Genomic DNA, 19952 nt, shown 5'->3' with positions numbered 1-19952 from the left:
CCCACGTGGGACGGGGACTGTGTCCAACTAGATTTGCTTGTAACCAGCCCAGCGCTTAGTACAGTGCCTGGCATAGAGTAAGTGCTTAACAAATACCATCATTATTATTAACCATTTAAAATAGCTGCAAAAGCATCATTAGCAAGGTGGGTGCTTAATTTCTAGTGCAACATGAACTATGCAATATTTTTTGTAAAACAGAATCAGTAGTCATATGATTCATTTGTTATTTTCAATATCCTTGTCTGAAAGTTAATGTGCCAAGACTGGAACCTTGCAAATGAAATTCAGCATCTTTCCAATCTTTCTGTCCAAGATTTGCCTAACATTCTCTGAGAGGGGCATATAATTCTGAGCTGCCTAAAAAAATTCGGCATCTATCCAATCTTCCTGTCCAAGATTTCGCCTAAAATTCTAGCTGAAATCTTATTTCTTGTTGCGCACTCTCTACATACTGCTATGTTAACACCAGAGGGGTTCTATTTCAATAATGATTGACTGCGTGCAATGAAATACATTATGTAAGTGCAGAGTAGTCACACTGTATTACTCTCTCCAAGAACTACTACTATCTATATATAGATGAGTGAAAGAGAAATACAGTGTTTTGTAATCTCCTATTTTTATAATCAAATCGGAACCTGACCCTTAGATTATTTGTTTTGTACAAGGCAGAAATAGCTTTTTAATTGGATGCTTGTTTACACAAGGCAAGGGCCGATCAATTACAGTCAATGACTACAAAGCATTGACTATTTACCACAACAAAGCAATCTAAAATTCCTGTCTAAATGACTAGGTAGCATACGTTTAGGTGCAAATAGATAGAGAGGTAGCATGATTAGATAGTTAGCAAGAGTAACAGTGTGGCCTATTGGAAAAACCATGAGCATGGAAGTCAGAAGGCGTGGATTCTAATCTTCGCTCTGGAAGCTGTCTGCTGTGTGACCTGGGGCAGCTTTGCTGTGCCTCAGTTTCCTCATCTGTAAAATGGTAATTAAACCTTACTCCCACCTATTTAGACTGTGAGCCCCTCAAGGTTAGGGACTGTATCCAACCTGATTATTTTGTATCTACCCCTGTGCGTAGAACAGTGCTTGGCACAAAGTAAACCCATAACAAGCACCATTAAAAAAAACCTTCTAATTTTTCCTCTTTTGCAAGTGACCCCAATTTTCTTTCCAATTTCCACAACACAAAAAGCAACATTGCTTAGTGGATAGAGCACAGGCCTTGGATTCAGAGGTTCTGGGTTCTAATCCCAGCTCTGCCACTTGTCTGCTGTAAGACCCTGGGCAAGTCACTTCAACTTCTCCCTGCTTCAATTACCTAATCTGTAAAATGGAGATTAAGACTGTGAGCTCCAGATGGGCCAGGGAACGTGATTATCTTGTATTTACGCCAGTTCTGAATACAGTTTCTGGCATATAGTAAGTACTCTCCACTGGTTCCTTCCCCTCTGCCTTCAAACATGCCCATGTCTCTCCCATCCTAAAAAAAAAACCCTCTCTTGACCCCACCTCACCTTCTAGTTATCGTCCCATATCCCTCCTACCATTCCTTTCCAAACTCCTTGAACGAGTTGTCTACACGTGCTGCCTAGAATTCCTCAACAACAACTGTCTCCTCGACCCCCTCCAGTCTGGCTTCTGTCCCCTTCATTCCACGGAAACTGCCCTCTCAAAGGTCACCAACGGCCTCCTGCTTGCCAAATCCAAGGGCTCATACTCTATCCTAATCCTCCTCGACCTCTCAGCTGCCTTTGACACTGTGGACCACCCCCTTCTCCTCAACACGCTATCTGACCTTGGCTTCACAGACTCTGTCCTCTCCTGGTTCTCCTCTTATCTCTCCGGTCGTTCTTTCTCAGTCTCTTTTGCAGGCTCCTCCTCCCCCTCCCATCCTCTTACTGTGGGGGTTCCCCAAGGTTCAGTGCTTGATCCCCTTCTGTTCTCAATCTACACGCACTCCCTTGGTGACCTCATTCGCTCCCACGGCTTCAACTATCATCTCTACGCTGATGACACCCAGATCTACATCTCTGCCCCTACTCTCTCCCCCTCTCTCCAGGCTCGCATCTCCTCCTGTCTTCAGGACATGTCCATCTGGATGTCTGCCCGCCACCTAAAGCTCAACATGTCGAAGACTGAACTCCTTGTCTTCCCTCCCAAACCTTGTCCTCTCCCTGACTTTCCCATCTCTGTTGACGGCACTACCATCCTTCCCGTCTCACAAGCCCGCAACCTTGGTGTCATCCTCGACTCCGCTCTCTCCTTCACCCCTCACATCCAAGCCGTCACCAAAACCTGCCGGTCTCAGCTCCGCAACATTGCCAAGATCCGCCCTTTCCTCTCCATCCATACCGCTACCCTGCTCGTTCAAGCTCTCATCCTATCCCGTCTGGACTACTGCACCACCCTTCTCTCTGATCTCCCATCCTCGTGTCTCTCTCCACTTCAATCCATACTTCATGCTGCTGCCCGGATTGTCTTTGTCCAGAAACGCTCTGGTCATATTACTCCCCTCCTCAAAAATCTCCAGTGGCTACCAATCAATCTGCGCATCAGGCAGAAACTCCTCACCCTGGGCTTCAAGGCTCTCCATCACCTCGCCCCCTCCTACCTCACCTCCCTTCTCTCCTTCTACTGCCCAGCCCGCACCCTCCGCTCCTCCGCCGCTAATCTCCTCACCGTACCTCGTTCTCGCCTGTCCCGCCATCGACCCCCGGCCCACGTCATCCCCCGGGCCTGGAATGCCCTCCCTCTGCCCATCCGCCAAGCTAGCTCTCTTCCTCCCTTCAAGGCCCTGCTGAGAGCTCACCTCCTCCAGGAGGTCTTCCCAGACTGAGCCCCTTCCTTCCTCTCCGCCTCATCCCCCTCTCCATCCCCCCATCTTACCTCCTTCCCTTCCCCACAGCACCTGTATATATGTATATATGTTTGTACATATTTATTACTCTATTTATTTATTTATTTATTTTACTTGTACATATCTATCCTATTTATTTTATTTTGTTAGTATGTTTGGTTTTATTCTCTGTCTCCCCCTTTTAGACTGTGAGCCCACTGTTGGGTAGGGACTGTCTCTATATGTTGCCAATTTGTACTTCCCAAGCGCTTAGTACAGTGCTCTGCACATAGTAAGCGCTCAATAAATATGATTGATGATGATGATGATGAGAGCTCACCTCCTCTAGGAGGCCTTCCCAGACTGAGCCCCTTCCTTCCTCTCCCCCTCGCCCCCCTCTCCATCCCCCCATCTTAGCTCCTTCCCTTCCCCACTGCACCTGTATATATGTATATATGTTTGCACACATTTGTTACTCTATTTATTTATTTATTTATTTTACTTGTACATATCTATTCTATTTATTTTATTTTGTTAGTATGTTTGGTTTTGTTCTTTGTCTCCCCCTTTTAGACTGTGAGCCCACTGTTGGGTAGGGACTGTCTCTATATGTTGCCAACTTGTACTTCCCAAGCGCTTAGTACAGTGCTCTGCACACAGTAAGCGCTCAATAAATACGATTGATGATGATGATGATGATAGGGACCATCTCCATATGTTGCCAACTTGTACTTCCCAAGCGCTTAGTACAGTGCTCTGCACACAGTAAGCGCTCAATAAATACGATTGATTGATTGATTGATCTGGGGTGATGAAGCTATGAGTCCAGCTCACAACACAAAGAAATGTACTTTGCTCTGTGTAGATTCAGATCAACACTGGATATTTTTATTGTCCTGGGAAAGTTTATGACAGTCCTGGGAAGGCTTGACAATTAAATCAGGGCTGAGGGAAGGGATGGGATAAGCAAGGCAATCGCTTTACTTTCCTCTCATTCCAAACTGATGTTCTCAAAAGGCAGCTTAATAAGAACAGCATTAGTTAAGCATTTACTATGCTCCAGGCACATCAATCAGTCAGTCACTTAACCCAAGTGATAGAGCTGGGACTATAATCCAGACCCATGCTCTTTCCATTTGACCACACTGCTTCATGTCAGATATTTTCGCCTCAAACAGCTGCAGCTGGTTTAGCTTTAGGACCCCTTTAACCAAGGTGATTGCTAAAAACAAGACTTTTCCCCCAGAATTGACAAAATTACGACAAATATGTTGAAATTGCATTTGTAGTCTGCCTCTGAGACATTACGATATAATCCCTTTGAATAAAATGGGACAGAAAAAATGATAAAATGCCAGAAACTGGTGAACAAATTTAAAATTCAATTTAAATAACACAATTCCTTTTTCTCATTTGAGACAGGCAACTTGAAGAGAAATAAAAGAGTTGGGAGTCGGGAAAGAAGAGGGCAAAGAGAAAGAGAGGAAAAAGCAGGGAAGATAGAGCATGAAAAGCCAAGTTAATGTTTGAAAGGGATCTAGTTTCCTATCTGTAATTCAATAAACTTTTCTCGCACACACATAAGGTCATGAATCTTACCAACATTCTTAGAGCCTTTTCCACCTTCATATTCACATAGTGAACACGATAATGGTACTTGAAATTTAACTATGAGTGCGTTCTGGTCCCAGCTTAGACTGATTTACAGTGTAATGAGTTTGAATTGTAAAAATCCCAAACCACTTTAACTCAAAGGATAAATACATTGAATTTAGCGATCAGGACTTAGGTTTGTTTCTGCCTTCATTTTGGGTAACAGTCTGTTTAGAAAATGAATCTTATTCCATTGTGACAAGATCCAGAATGGAAGGAATCCATAGAGAAATTGCATTAAACATCTAGTTCAAACTGCACTGCAGTTCCTGTACTTGCTCAACTGCATTTTCAAACCCATATAATTTTATCACTAGAATTGTTGTGACTCAACACGTCAGAAAATCACATTTTTCTCCATAGAGGTACTATATCATTTCCTTGACAGGTTGCAAGCTTCATTTTGGACCAATCTATGGGATCAGACTTGAGCATGGTGACAATACAATCCCAGTCCCAAGTTTAAGTATTTGAGATTTCAAAAGTGAAAACTGTAAAAGTGTGTGTGTGTATGTGTTTGTGGGGGTGCCTCCCCAAATACTTGACTGTCATTTCTACTCAAAAAGCTGGAACAGCTAACTGTCCAAATTAATGTGTTTGAGTTGGTGTATTTTCTCTATCAAGGGAAATGCAAGGAAACACAATTTAACACAACTGGCACTGCGCAGCTAAAATCTGTTTCCACAGAAAGTTGTGGAGGCTGGAAATATAAAAAGGTTTAAGAATAGTTTCTAGGGGTCCAAAGAGGAAAAATTAGGGAGTAATGGGAAAAATTTGATTAGTTAGAACGCTCCGTTTTTGGCTAAAAAGTTCCCTTTGCAGCTGTGTTACAAGCAGAATTATAACCATGAAGGAGCCACTGATTTGTTTTTAATGGCATTTTTAATAGTAAGTGCTTACTAAGTGCCAGGCATTGTGAGAAGCACTGGGGCAGATTCAAGATCATCAGGTTGGACCCAGCCCATGTCCCACATGGACCTCACAGTCTTAAATCCCATTTCATAAATGAGATAACTGAGGCACAGAGAAGTTAAGTGACTTGCCCAAGGTCACACAGCAGACAAGTGGCAGAGTCAGGATTAGAACCCAGATCCTCTGATTCCCAGGCCCTTGATCTTTCCACTTGGCCACGTTGCTTCTCTTATGGCATGTCTAATATTTTCATGCATGATACAAGGTTCTCCCAACCAAAAGGAGATTTATTTTTGAAAAATGTGCATTCCAGAAGTTAATATCGGCAATGATCATCCATAATGAGAATTCGTCAAAATAAAATTGTCTCATAATCCCAAACCACTGAGAATGGAAGATCAATATCAAAAATCAAATTTCAATCATCAGCAAGATTAGACAAATCAGATGAATCCCCTTCTTTTGCAACCATCTAGGTTTAGTCTTATGACATGGGTTTGGTTTAGTGTTAGTGTGAAGGATGGGGTCAAGTCGTTTTGATAATGCAGTGCCAGCTGACACCGTGGAATCTGACACCTTAGAATCTGACAGAGGTCAGGCTTCAAACTCAGATTCCTGACAAGATCGGCTTTCAAGAACGCTCTTCAACAAAGCAACCTGGCAGAGTTCAGGCAGTGAACAGCTAATAGGGAAGCAAGATAAAAATTAAAATAAAGGGATGTCAAAAGAGGGTGATCATCACATTTTCTCCAAACATCATGTAGGAGACAGAATACTGGGATGCATCATTTTGTCTGACCCAATCTTTCTATGTTATGTTCCAACATGTCAATGATTTAACATTTGATGATCCAATATGACTATTCTTAATGGTTAGAGTTTTGTATTCCAAGTATTGCTGTGCAACCTATGAACCATCCACATTACTTTTCAGAGCACATTTGCTAATTAAATACATATTGGAATGTTTTATATTTTTCTACAATATTTGGCAAGAAAAATGTTTTGTGTAGCCCCAACCAGATGACAATGGGCACCTGATCTAAGGCTAATCATAGAAGCCAAATCCATGGGGGCTTTTGGCCAATGGCCCCAGTAGCTTTTTGAGGTGGATTTCCAGACTCATTCATCTCAGGCTTCTGACAAGATCTGACAGCTTCCAGTCTATCTCTTTCCAAATTTCAAGCCGAGTACTCCTTCTTCACAACTACTACAATGCTTTGTATACAGTGAGAGCTCACCCGGGATTCAGAAGGACCTGGGTTCTAATTCCGGCTCTGGTACTTGTCTTCTGTGTGACCTTGGTCAAGTCACTTGACTTCTCTGGGTCTTAGTTACCTCATACTTAAAATGGGTATTAAGACTGTGAGCCCCATGTGGGACACAGACTGTGTCCAACTGATTAGTTTGCATCTATCCAAGTGCTTAAAACAGTGCTTGACACATAGTAATACCACAATTATTGCTATTACTATTACTATTATTACTACTATCTCCTTCCAGGCCCCATCTCTACTTAAATCCCTTCCTGCTTTTGGGCCTTCCCATAAAATAAGAAGTTGGCACTCATCAGACTAATATGGCTAAAGAGCTCCACTTGAACCTAGACGGAAATTGTTTCTAAATAAATCAGATAATGGAGGACAATTTTTTCCCACTAAATTATTTGGGTAATTGTCTAGGATAGAACTGACCTGTATCAATCATTCAATCGACTGCTCAATCAATCAGGAGCATTTACCGAGCTTCTTCTATGTGTGGAGCACTGTGCTAAGTGCTTGGGTGAGTACTATAGAGGCAAGATCTATGAGTACTATAGAGGCATGATCCCTGCCTACAAGGAGCATAATGGAAGAGGCAGACTCAAAATTATGGACAGACAGGAGGAAGAAGTCCTTCCATAGTAAGGTGCATAAATTGATGAGTGCAAAAGTACAACAGGAAGCTGTGAGGGAGAAGTGCTGAGCAGCAGGGCAATTCCACAAAGCATGCCACCATGGCCCCAGAGTTCAGCCCTTGGTACTGGTGTGTGCCATGGTGACTCCAGGGAGGTGGCCCTCTGCCCAGGCACCGATGCCCGGGGAGGATCAGAACAGCACCTACAGTGTTTCCATCATTTTCCTCCTGCTGCTGGGGGCTAGAGATGGATCTTTCATCTCAGCTCCACCTCTGGACCTTCTCCAACTCCAAGTGGTGGAACTGAATAGGCACGACAGGTCATCCTGACCAAAAACGTTGTAGGGGCAAAGTTAACTTATTTGACTGTCATAGAGCCTAATGTTGCAGTCTCTAGACTGTAATCATAATAGTAATTATCATGGTATTTGTTAAGCGCTTACTATGTGCCAAGCACTGTTCTAAGTGCTTAAGCTCATTGGGGGCAGGGAACGCGTCTATCAACTATTATATTGTACTTTCCCAAGTGCTTAGTACAGTGCTCTGCACACAGCAAGCACTCAATAAATACCACCGATTGATTGATGGGTTGTCACCATGCCCCCAGTGCCCAACATGAAATGCTTGCCTATGGAGTGTGTGCCTAATCTGAAGGAATCCTGATTTAATTTACCCAACCGCCTATCCATCTATCTACTTGCTTCATATGGAGTGGGGAAAAGTAAGCAGGCATTTCTTGTAATGTTGTTGCTTATGTTTAAGGTTACCTTAACCAGGAAAGTCTGATTCATATTTAGAAGAATCTCCCTTCTGTTGAATGATTCTGTTGCCAAAGGAAATGGGCCACTTCTGAATTACTGCATTGAGAGGAACTGCCTGGTACTTTTGTCCAACCTAATGAATCACTGGTGCCGAAGTAAAAATGTTTTATAACTACTGAAAAAGAAAAAAAAAGATATCAAGGCTACATTCAAGTCCGGAAAAGGAATAGAATAATCAAAGACTGCGCTTACAATAAAATAATGCCATAGTAAAGAGCAAACAAAAACAATCAATGGTATCTATTGAGTGCTTACTGTGTACAGAGCACTGTATTTAGCACTTAGATGATTTCAATACAATAGCATTGGTAGATCCTATCCCTGACCACAAGAATTAATCAATCAATGGAAATAACTGAGCACTTACCGTGTGCAGAGCACTGTACCGAGTGCTTGGGACAGTATGTCAGAGGTGGTAGATACGCTCCCTGCCCACAGATCCTACAGATTAAAGGGAGCTACAGAAAGGATGACAAAAAGGAGTTCATTGAGAGAACAGGTATTACTATAAATGTAATTGCTGTTTTAGAAAATGAAAATAGCGGCTTTTATTTTCTTCTCTTTCCTAGATGAAAGAAAAAACTCTAGCAAGATGCCAAAATGGCATCAACATTACTGGATGCAAGCAAAACTCTTCATTATTGACTTCAAAGCTCTCCATCACCTTGTCCCTTCTTACCTCACCTCCCTTCTCTCCTTCTACATCCCAGCCCGCACACTCCGCTCCTCTGGTGCTAACCTTTTCACTGTGCCTCGTTCTTACCTGTCCCACCGTCAACCCCTGGCCCACGTCCCACCTCTGTCCTGGAATGCCCTCCCTCCTAAAATCCTCCCAACAATCACACTTCCCCCCTTCAAAGCCCTACTGAAGGCTCACCTCCTCCAGGAGGCCTTCCCACACTAAGCCCCCCTTTTCCTCTGCTCCCCCTCCTCTCCCCATTGCTCCAACTCCCTCCCTTCGCTCTACCCCCCATCTCTTGTGTATATAAGCACATATTTATAATTCTATGTATTTATATCAATGATGTGTATAGATCTATAATTCTATTTATATTGATGCTATTGTTGCTTGTATACTTGTTTTGATGCCTGTCTCCCTGCTTCTAGACTGTGAGCCCGTTGTGGGCAGGGATTGTCTCTGTTGCTGAATTGTACTTTCCAAGCGCTTAGTACAGTGCTCTGCACACAGTAAGCACTCAATAAATACGACTGCATGAATGAATGAATGAGTAAAGGAGATCTAGGAAACATTTTGACCTATGTTAGAGGCCACTGTTCCAGTGTTACACTGGGATGGGGTTGAGTTCTCTTCTGGGTGGTGAGTAAGGGAATTAGGAATGACGCTTTGAATGATGCTAACTAGTTAGAAATATGATAGGGCACCTCATTTTTTGAGAAATAGAACTCACTGATCCTGTAGACTCAAGGATATATATGTAGAGATGCTCGTAAGTTTGAAGGTGAATTCTCCTTCTAACATTACGAGGATGAGAAACAAGGGTAGAATGAGAAGCAGCATGGCCTAGTGGAAAGAACACATGCCTGGGAGTCAGAGGACCTGGGTTCTAATCCCAGCTCTGCCACTTTCCTGCTGTGTGACCTTGGGCAAGTCACTTAACTTCTCTGAGTCTCAGTTCCCTCCTCTGTAAAATGGGGATTCAATACCTGTTCTCTCTCCTACTTAGACTGTGAGCCCCATGTAGGACCTGATAATATTGAATCTACCCCAGGGCTTGGGACATAGAAAGTGCTTAACAAATACCATGATTATTATTATTATTACCCCAGTGTTTAGAACAGTGCTTTGCACATAGTAAGTGCTTAATAAATGCTATCATTATTATTATTATTATTATTATTATTAAAGGCAGAAAAAGGCAGGACAGATGCAGTGAGAATTGGGGCAAATTGCCACTAGGGTATCAATTCTGATAGAATCAGGAAACATAATTCCTTAAGACAGTGGATCACCAGCCGATCAGCAGACACAATAAATACCATTGACTGACTGATTTACATCAGTAGCAATTCATCTAAATATAAATGAGTTTACTGATGGAAATATTCCATGTTTTAACTTTTCTCAATGGAACAAACTCCATTGCTAGTGTGCATACACACCCCCTTAGAAACATGCTGCAGATAGGTGATCTTTAAAATAAACAGGTTAAACTTCACTAGTGACTTCCGTGTAACAAACAGGAAATACTAGATCTCCTTGGTCAAATAAAAGTTTAAGAGAGTTGAAGAAGGGCGAGGCTCCTTTAATCACTGTATGCTGTTTGTTTGCCCTGGGCAATCCCCTTGAGAACCAAGTCTTTCCTTTCTCCTCTTAAATTGGAAGAGGAGACAAGTGCAGAAGGCTGTAGCTTAAAGGGCATCTTAAGACTGGAAACTCTAAGTATGTCCCTCCCCAACTTCAAAGCCTCCCTAAAAACCCACCTCCTCTAAGAGGACTTCACTAATACCTCCAACCCCTAGTCATGCCATCTCAATAGCCCCCCAAAGAACTTAAACGTGCATATTGATTTAGGGACTTAAACACGTGCATCAGTTTATATACTTTTTATTCATTTTTCAATATTCTTGCTGTTACCCCCTGTCTCATCTTCCCGCTATTCCTATTGTTTGTGTACAGTAATTTATCTCTACCTGTCTTCTCTCTTTAGAATGGAAGTTCTAGGAGAGCAAGGATTGATGAAAGTCTTTTACTTTCGTTGTCCTCTCCCGGGTGCTTAGGAAAAGGGGCCAAGTAAGTACAATCGATTGCTTGATTGGATGAATGAAGGAATAAATGAATTAAAGAATGAAGGCTGGATCTGCCAAGCACAAAAATACAGACCAGGTCTGTATTTCCTATAGCAGAAACACATTCAATCTCATTCTCAAAGCAACAGTGGGAGAAATTGCTTAGGGAGGTTGTGTCCAATTTTACATACTGCCAGAGAGTGGTTTCTTTGGGGTCCCATGGATCAAACTGTTTGGCTTTAGAACTACTACCCCTCATGGTTACCTGCTGATTACAGCCTAGTCCTCTAGCCTGTAAGCTCACTGTGGGCAGGGAATGTGCCTGTATATTGTTATATTGTACTCTCCCCAGTGCTTAGTACTTTGTGCTTTGCACCCAATAAGAGCTAAATAAATACAATTGAATGAATGAATGAATGCTTGGTACATCACATCTGGCATGGCTCCCCGCCCAGGACAGCCCCTTCATAGGGTGAAACATACTATGTGCTTAGTACAGTGCCTCAGCACTTACCACAGTGCCTCTGTTCTTAAGGCAGTGCCTGGCACAGAGAACACGCTTAACAAATGCCATTAAAAAAAACTGAGGATGGATCAATGACAACTCCACTGAGATAAATAGTAATCTACCAATCCATCGAGCTGCTGGTATAGACATGTCCAAGTCAGATGAAGGAGAATGGTGGATGGGGAAAGCTGAAGAGGTGCAGGCAACAGTTGACTATGAGAAGGTCGTACTACTAAGTGTAGTAGGTTGTAGACTGTGTCCAACCTGATTTGCTGGTATCCACCCCAGTGCTTAGAAAAGTGCTTGGCACATAGAATGCACTTAATACATACCATAGGGGAGCACTTAATAAATAGGAAAGCAGCATGGCCTAGTAGATACAGCATCAGCCTGGGAGTCAGAAAGATCTGGGTTCTAAATCCCGGCTCTGGCACTTGCCTGCTATGTGACCTTGGGCAAGTCAATTCACTTCTCTAGGCCTCAGTTACCTCCTCCATAAAATGGGGATTACGACTGTAAACCCAATGTGGGGCAGGGATTGTGTCCAATTGTGTAACTACCCCAGCGCTTAGTAGAGTGCCTGGCACATAGAAAACACTTAACAAATACCACAATTATTATACCACCATCGTCATCATCACCATCATTATTACCACACATGTACCCTTCCACAGGGATCATTTTGGCAGCATTCATTCATTCAATCGTATTTATTGAGCACTTACTGTGTGCAGAGCACTGTACTAAGCACTTGGAAAGTACAAGTCGGCAACATAAAGAGACGGTCCCTACCCAACAACAGGCACACAGTCTAGAAGGGGGAGACAGACAACAAAACATATAGGTAGCAGCAGCTAATCTGTCTGGAGCTTCAGGATGTCTGGCAAGGTTGATGGAAAGGCAAAATGGTTCATTAAAGGAAACCGCTCTAGATCACTTAGAGGAGAATCTGGAATCTCGCTGATATGCAGCGAGAGTTTTGTTGAAATGTCTAGTCCACTCTATCCAGGACTGCATTGAGGTTGATCAGGAATTGTGATTCACTGGCATGTCAGGTGGGATATGCATCTTTGGGACTTTGGTCGGTAGACCGCCCAGGGTTCTTCAAAAAACACTGTGCAAATACAGTGTGATTGGGACTTGCCCACAGTACTTATGTACAGATTTATAAATTCTAGATTATTTATTTATATGTCTGTCTCTCTCCTTCTCTAGACTGTAAATTCATTGTGGGTAGGGAACGACTACCAACTCTATTGTAGTGTACTCTCTCGAGAGCTCAGTACAGTGCTCTACATAGTAAGGGTTCAATAGAGAAGCAATGTGGTGTGGTGGATAAAGCACAGGCCTGGAGGTCAGAAGGTCATGGGTTCTAATCCCGGCTCTGCCACATGTCTTCTGTGTGACCTTGGGCAAGTCACTTCACTTCTCTGTGCCTCAGATACCTGTTCTGTGAAATGGGGATTGAGATTGTGAGTCCCACATGGGACTGGGACTGTATTCAACTTGATTTGCTTGTATCCACCACAGTGTTAAGTTCAGGTCCTGGAACATAGTAAGAACTTAACAAATACCATCATCATCATTATTATGAAGTTCCTGGCCCATAGTAAGCACTTAACAAATACCATTAAAAAAAAACACAAAAAGGTTTAGCTCAAGTTTCAAATAGAATTGTTGAATCATCCAAGTGATGAGCTGATGGAATAAATACTTCGTGCACACCAAAGCAACTTTCAATCCAAAGGTGGGTTCTACTTGATGATTTCAGGAGAAATACAGAGAACAGAAAAAGGCTCTGTACATGATCTTCCATGTCCTCACAAAGGCTTTCAACCCACCCAGGAAATCATGATGCCCTGTGGCTGTCTGGAGGAGTCTTTTTAACATCATAAGATCGCCCCTTGATTTAACCACTGAGTTTTGAATCAAAGCTGTTTCTCAATAACTTTCCCCATCAGAAATGGCATCAGACAAGGCTGTGTTCTTGCACGGATGCTTTTAACCATAATGTTCACTGCCTTGTTGACTGATGCATTCAAAGGCATAGAATTTCAGGTCTGTATGCAAGATCGCCCAGGCAGTGAACTCTTGAATTTGCAGGGATGCAAGGCTGTCATTTAAAACCGATTATTGGCAGATGACCGTGCCCTAGGGAACAGCATTCTTCAAGCTCAGCCGTTGCTCACTGAATGCTTTGCACAAACTGCTAATATTTTGGACTAAGAATCGGTTGTAAAAGTTTAAGCCACAGGCCAAGCACTTAACTCCTGCTCCAATGGTAACCACCAACGGTGGGTGACTTGAAGCTGTTGAGAAATTCTGCCTCTTGGGCAATGTGCTCTCGCCAAATGCTGCTGTTGATGATGACATCAGAAGATAGCTTGGCATGACCAGCATACCAATTCTGGAGAGAAAGGAGAATCAGCCTAAAACCCCAAATCGACCTCTTCCATGGTATCATCATCATAACACTGTTCTTCGGCTGTGATACAAGGATATTATACATACAGCGTAGTTTAGTGGATGGGCTTGGAAGTCAGAAGGACCTGCGTTCTAATATACTGAGCACTTGCCACGCTTAGTACAGTGTTAAGCGCTTAGTACAGTGCTCTGCACACAGTAAGTGCTCAATAAAAATGATTGAATGATGACTGTGAGCCTGCTGTTGGGTAGGGACCGTCTCTATATGTTGCAAACTTGTACTTCCCATGTGCTTAGTACAGTCCTCTGCACACAGTAAGTGGTCAATAAATATGATTGAATGAATGAATGAATGAATACTGCATACACAGCACTGTACTAAGCATTTGTGAAAGGACAATATAATAGAGTTAAAAATAATAATAATGACATTTATTAAGCACTTACTATGTGCAAAGCACTGTTCTAAGTGCTGGGGAGGTTACAAGGTGATCAGGTTGACCCGGGGTGGGGGTGGGGGGGGACTCACAGTCTTAATCCCCATTTTACAGATGAGGTAACTGAGGCACAGAGAAGTTAAGTGACTTGCCTAAAGTCACACAGCTGACAATTGGTGGAGCCGGGATTTGAACCCCTGACCTCTGCCTTTGCTGGGCAAATATGCCTGAGTCATAACGAGGTATTTTACCTGAACTGAAATTGCCCTGGTGATTTCCTAATAAATGAGCAGTGCAATCAAGTTGAATTTCAGCAACAACCAGGTCATTAACCAGGGATCTTTTTATCCAATAGGTCATCTTGTGACCAATGGACAGAAAACTCATTATCAGTCTTTGACTCAGGAATAGCAATAGCAGGTCTTTTTTTAAAATGGCATTTGTTAAACACTTACTATGTACCAGACACTGTACTAAGCGCTGGGGTAGATACAAGCAAATCAAGTTGGACACAGTCCCTGTCCCACATGGAGCTCACAGTCTTAATCCCCATTTTACAGATGAGGTAACTGAGGCACAGAAAAGTGAAGTGACTTGTCCAAGGTCACACAGCAGACAAGCGGTAGGTCGGATATCCTGCTGAATCCCAGACCTGTGCTCTATCCACTAGTCCATGCTACTTCTCAGCCTTGGGGCTGCCTTGCCTGGGGAAGAGGAAAGGATAGAAATAATTGAAATTGGAGTGCAAAGGGGATTCAGAAAAAGGGATTCAGAGAAGAGGGAAAGTGGGGGACAGATCTCAGGAGCAGCAGTGAAGAATGAAGTGGGGGGCAAAGGTAAGAGAAGACACACAGAAGGAGAGCCCAGGAAAGCACTTAGAGGGAAAACAAAAAGCTACAAAGCATGGAGAAGGCTGGAGACACTTCAGAATTGGAGGGAGACCACTGCAGGGAAGACCCTGACGATGAGAGGCAAAATGAGGAGAAATGAAGGCACCAAGAGTAGTTGAGCACAAATACACCTGAATTCTGAGGAAAGGGAGGAGGAGAAATCCAAATCAAACATAGAATCTATCATCATCACCATCATCAGTGGTATTCATTGAGTTCAGAGCATTATACTGAGAACCTGGGATTTTATAATACAACAGATTTGGTAGACATGTACCCTGCCCAAGAAGAACTTACTCTCTCGAGTGGCAGAATACTCTAGAGTCAGTAAAGAACAAGGCATGGTAAAGACAGAAGAGAAAACAGATAAAGGAGATCATCAACACATAATTCAACAAAGTTCAGCAGACACAGACTCATGACAAACCTAAGAACTGGGTACACGAAGACTAGATTCATCCACTTCTCCTGGGACAAAAGAGTTTCATTCTTGCAAAATGTCACATCAAGGAAAATTCCCACTGTAGAACTCACGAGTTCTGATGCCTCACAACTGGGCCCAAGCAGGTTCTTCCAATCGCATGACACATTGAGACTGAACAGGCTGGTGTCATGAGAAAAACATTCCTAATTCCTTAACAGTGCCATCCTTACATAGAACAGTTCTCTGCATGCAGTAAATGCTCAATAAGTATCTTGATTGATTGAGTTTCTACTGTGTGCAGGAAATTGTACTAGGTGCTTGGAAGTGTAATATCAAAGTAAAGGACATGGACCTTGTCTTCAAGGAACTTACAATCTAATGGGAGAGTCAGGAAGACACAAAATATTTATAAATAATGGAAGGAGGAGTAAAAATTAAGATATGACTACTAATAGCACTTAGTACAGTGTTCTGCAGACAATAAGAGCTTGATAAATGCCATTGATTGATTAATAGCAAGAGAACAAAGATAAATTGATGAATAAAGAAGTAATATACATGAATATGTGTCAATGTGTGAATATGTGAATGATAATAATGATACTGTTAAGTGCCTACAATGTGCCAGGCACTATACTGAGCCCTGGGATCAGTACAAGCAAATTGAATCGGACACGGTCCCTCTCCCATGTGTAAATCACAGTTTCAATCCCCATTTTACAGATGAGCTGAGTCACAAAGAAATGAAATGACGTACGCAAGGTCACACAGTGGACAAGTGGTGGAGCCGGGATTAGAACTCACGTCCTCTGACCCCCTAGCTCGTGCTCTTGCCACTTGGCCATGCTGCTTTCCTGTCCCACTGACTTGCTCCCAAACCATTGCATACTCTCCCAGGTGCCCAGGATTACGGACACGGCTTCCACGCTGCAAATCTCAGGAGCAGGAACTAAGGAGAAGGGAGTCAGTCAACTGTATTTATTGAGCACTTACTATGTGCAGAGCATTGTACTAAGTCTTGGGAGAGCACAATATAACAATAAACACCCTCCCTGGAACTCATGAACAAGGATATGGCTTCTGAGTTGCAGGACTCTGGGGCAGGAGCTAAGCGGGAGGGAGATTCTCCCAGGTACCCTGGAAAAACCCATCTCAGGATCACACCTGGAGAGTGACCAATACTCTGCCAGTCTCGACTATGGGAGGGAGAGTCAAGCAGAGGCATACCCATTCCATTCCTAGCTTGGTCAGTAACTAGCAAGTGGAAGGCAATCTGCTCCAAATCAAAATTCCCCTGTGCTGGGCAGCAGCGGCATGGAAGAGAATGGAGAGCAGAGACTCAAGTTTACTTCACGGAAGGAGGCAATCGTAAATCATTTCTGTATTTTTACCAAGAAAACTCTATGGATACACTACCACAACGATTGAGGTGGAGGTGAGGGGTTCTGGGAGGGAAGTGTCCATGGAGTCGCTATGGGTTGGAGATGACTCGACAGCATACGGCAAGACCCTGGAACAAGGACACGGTTTCCAAACTGCAGGACTCTGGAGCAGGAGCTATGGAGGAATGAGTCCTTTCTAGGTACTCGTAAACAAGAACATGGCATCTGACATGCAGAGTTCTGGGGAGAATCTGAGAAAGAGGAAGTTTGAATGCTGAAAAAAAAGGCCTATTATAAAAGTGTCTGGTGTCTTTGTGTACCAAACAGTAATCAGGTCATTTGAAAGCTGGATTTCTGATGTAAGATTAAACTGCTGGCCATTTTACATAGAGCAACTGGTTGTCAGATTAATCTGCCTACACCTTCCTATTCACCTGGGACTTTTGTTTATATCTTTCTTCATTAGCAGATTCTTAGTTATAATAATAATAACAGTGGTATTTTTAAGCACTGCACTGTAGTAGAAACTGTACAATCAGAGCAGATACAGTCCCTGTCCTACATGGGGCTCACAGTATAAGGGGCAGGGGGGACAGGGTAGTTAATTGCCAGGTTAAGGAAACTGAGGCCCAGAGAAGTGATTTATGCAAGGTCACATACCAGGCATAGTGCAGAACCAGGGTTTAAATCAGGTCTCTTCACTCCCAGCCCTGTGCTCTTTCCACTAGACCTGCAGGTCCCTTATCTGCCTTTTAACCCATTCTAGGGTGTGGCATCCACTGCCATCGTTAAAAATTCCCCTAGTCTTTGTGATTGATACAGTGTACTTTTGCTTGTAAGCAACATGCAACACACTGCAACACCAGTGAACTGAACGCGCTGACTAGTTGTTAGAAAGAAAAATGAAAAAAAAAAAGGTAAGAGAATGAAAACTGAGGTTTGTGGGGCCATTAGTGTGGCTCAGTGGAAAGAGCCCGGGCTTTGGAGTCAGAGGTCATCGGTTCAAATCCCGGCTCTGCCACTTGTCAGCTGTGTGACCTTGGGCAAGTCACTTAACTTCTCTGGGCCACAGTTCCCTCATCTGTAAAATGGGGATTAAGGCTGTGAGCCCCACGTGGGACAACCTGATCACCTTGTAAACTCCCCAAAGCTTAGAACAGTGCTTTGCACATAGTAAGGGCTTAATAAATGCCATTATTATTATTATTATTAGGCCACCCAGAAAGCTCATCCTTTTTGGCGATCTATACCTCAGTACTGATTCACCCACAGTGCCCTCTGGACTGACTGCTAAATCCAGCCCTCATTCCAGGTTATGTCCCCTTTGTCCCCCTCTCAACTTTGAGATTGTGGTGGGCACAATAGCCCTCAAAGGAGAATCAAACCCAGGAAGGCTCAAGAGATCACACAGCTCTGACCATCTTTCTGAATAGTAATAAGGGTGATGTTTGTCAAGCACTGTCAAGCACTGTTCTATGTGCAGGGGTCGAAAATAATAATAATAATAATAATAATAGTGGTATTTGTTAAAGGGTAACTATGTGTCAGGCACAGTTCTAAGCTCTGGGGTAATTACAAGGTAATGAGGCTGGACATAGTCCCTGACCCACATCATCATCAACATCAATCGTATTTATTGAGTGCTTACTATGTGCAGAGCACTGTACTAAGCGCTTGGGAAGTACAAATTGGAAACATATAGAGACAGTCCCTACCCAACAGTGGGCTCACAGTCACAGTCTCCACATGGGGTTCAGGGTTTTATGAGGCAATTGAGAAGTGAAATCACTTGCCCAAAGTCACACAGCAGAAAAGTGGTGGAGCTGGGATTAGAACCCAGGTCCTCTGACTCCCAAGCCTGTGCTGTTTCCACTAGGCCACGCTGCTTCTCAATAATAGTACAATAATACATAATAGTAACAGTAATTTTAAAGTGCTTACTATGTGCACTGATTGCTGAGGTAAATAATCAGATTGGGCACGGTCTTAGTCCCATATTGGGCTCATGGTCTAATTAGGAGGGAGAACAGGTTCAGCTTGGCCTAGTTGAAAGAGTACAGCTCTGAGAGTCAGAAGACCTGTATTCTGGTCCCAGCTCCACTGCTTGTTTGCTGTGTGACCTTGTGCAAATCAGTTAATTTCTCTGTGTCTCAGTTACCCCATCTGTAAAATGGGGATTAAGACTATGTGGGACAGGGGTCTTATTATCTTGTGTCTGCTCCAGCACTTAGTACAGTGCCTGGCACATAGTAAGCTAGTAACAAGTGCTATTAAAAAAAATTTCCCCAATAATAATAATGGCGGTCTTTGTCACCAACTCTGCTAAGTGCTTGGGCAGACAGTAATGATGATGATGATGATAACAACAATAATAATTGCTAAGCACTTACTATTTGCCAAGGACTGTACTAATTGCTGGGGTAGATATAAAATAATAATCAGGTCAGACACAGTCCCAGTCCCATATTAGGCTCACCGTCTAGGTAGGAGGGAGAACAGGTATTGAATCCCCATTATACAGATGAGGAAACTGAGGCACAGTGAAGTTACATGATTTGTCCAAGGACATAGAACAAGCAAGCTATGGAACTGACCCAGTTCCTTTGTCTCCCAGACCCATGCTCTTTCTCCAAAGCCACACTGTTTTTCTATGCAAGATGCAAGTAGTAGTAATGGTACTAAGTGCTTACTGTGTTCAGAGCGCAGAGTGCAGAGTACTGAATTAAGTCCTGGAAGAGAATACACAGGTGTGAATTAGACACTGTCCCCATGATAATCAGATTGGACGCAGAGAACTGCCAGCTGGGGCTCACAGATCTCTCGCTCTCTCTCCATGGATAATTTGGAATTTTACTTGAAAAAGAGATTAATGTGGCCCATTTTTCACATCCTGCAAGATGCTTAAATCTCCCATGTGGCAATCTGGCTTGATTTGGCTTGAATATTTTAACAGATATTTTCTCCGATTTGACATTAATTCTCAACGGTTGCTAAATGCCTGGAGATGGGC

General features: G+C 43.1%; 1 non-coding gene across 1 annotated transcript; it reads left to right on the top strand.

Annotated features, from left to right (window-relative positions):
- The first annotated feature begins 16706 nt into the window (after positions 1 to 16706).
- LOC119935881 lies at positions 16707 to 16844 on the top strand. The gene has a single exon (XR_005453480.1). It is a non-coding gene; the product is annotated as a small nucleolar RNA SNORA7 (small nucleolar RNA).
- The last annotated feature ends 3108 nt before the right edge of the window (positions 16845 to 19952 follow it).

This window comes from Tachyglossus aculeatus, chromosome 12 (genome assembly GCF_015852505.1).
Source record: "Tachyglossus aculeatus isolate mTacAcu1 chromosome 12, mTacAcu1.pri, whole genome shotgun sequence".
NCBI classification, from domain to species: domain Eukaryota; kingdom Metazoa; phylum Chordata; class Mammalia; order Monotremata; family Tachyglossidae; genus Tachyglossus; species Tachyglossus aculeatus.
The sequence above is the reverse complement of the archived record's forward strand: the minus strand, read 5'-3'. Positions and strand labels throughout refer to the sequence as shown.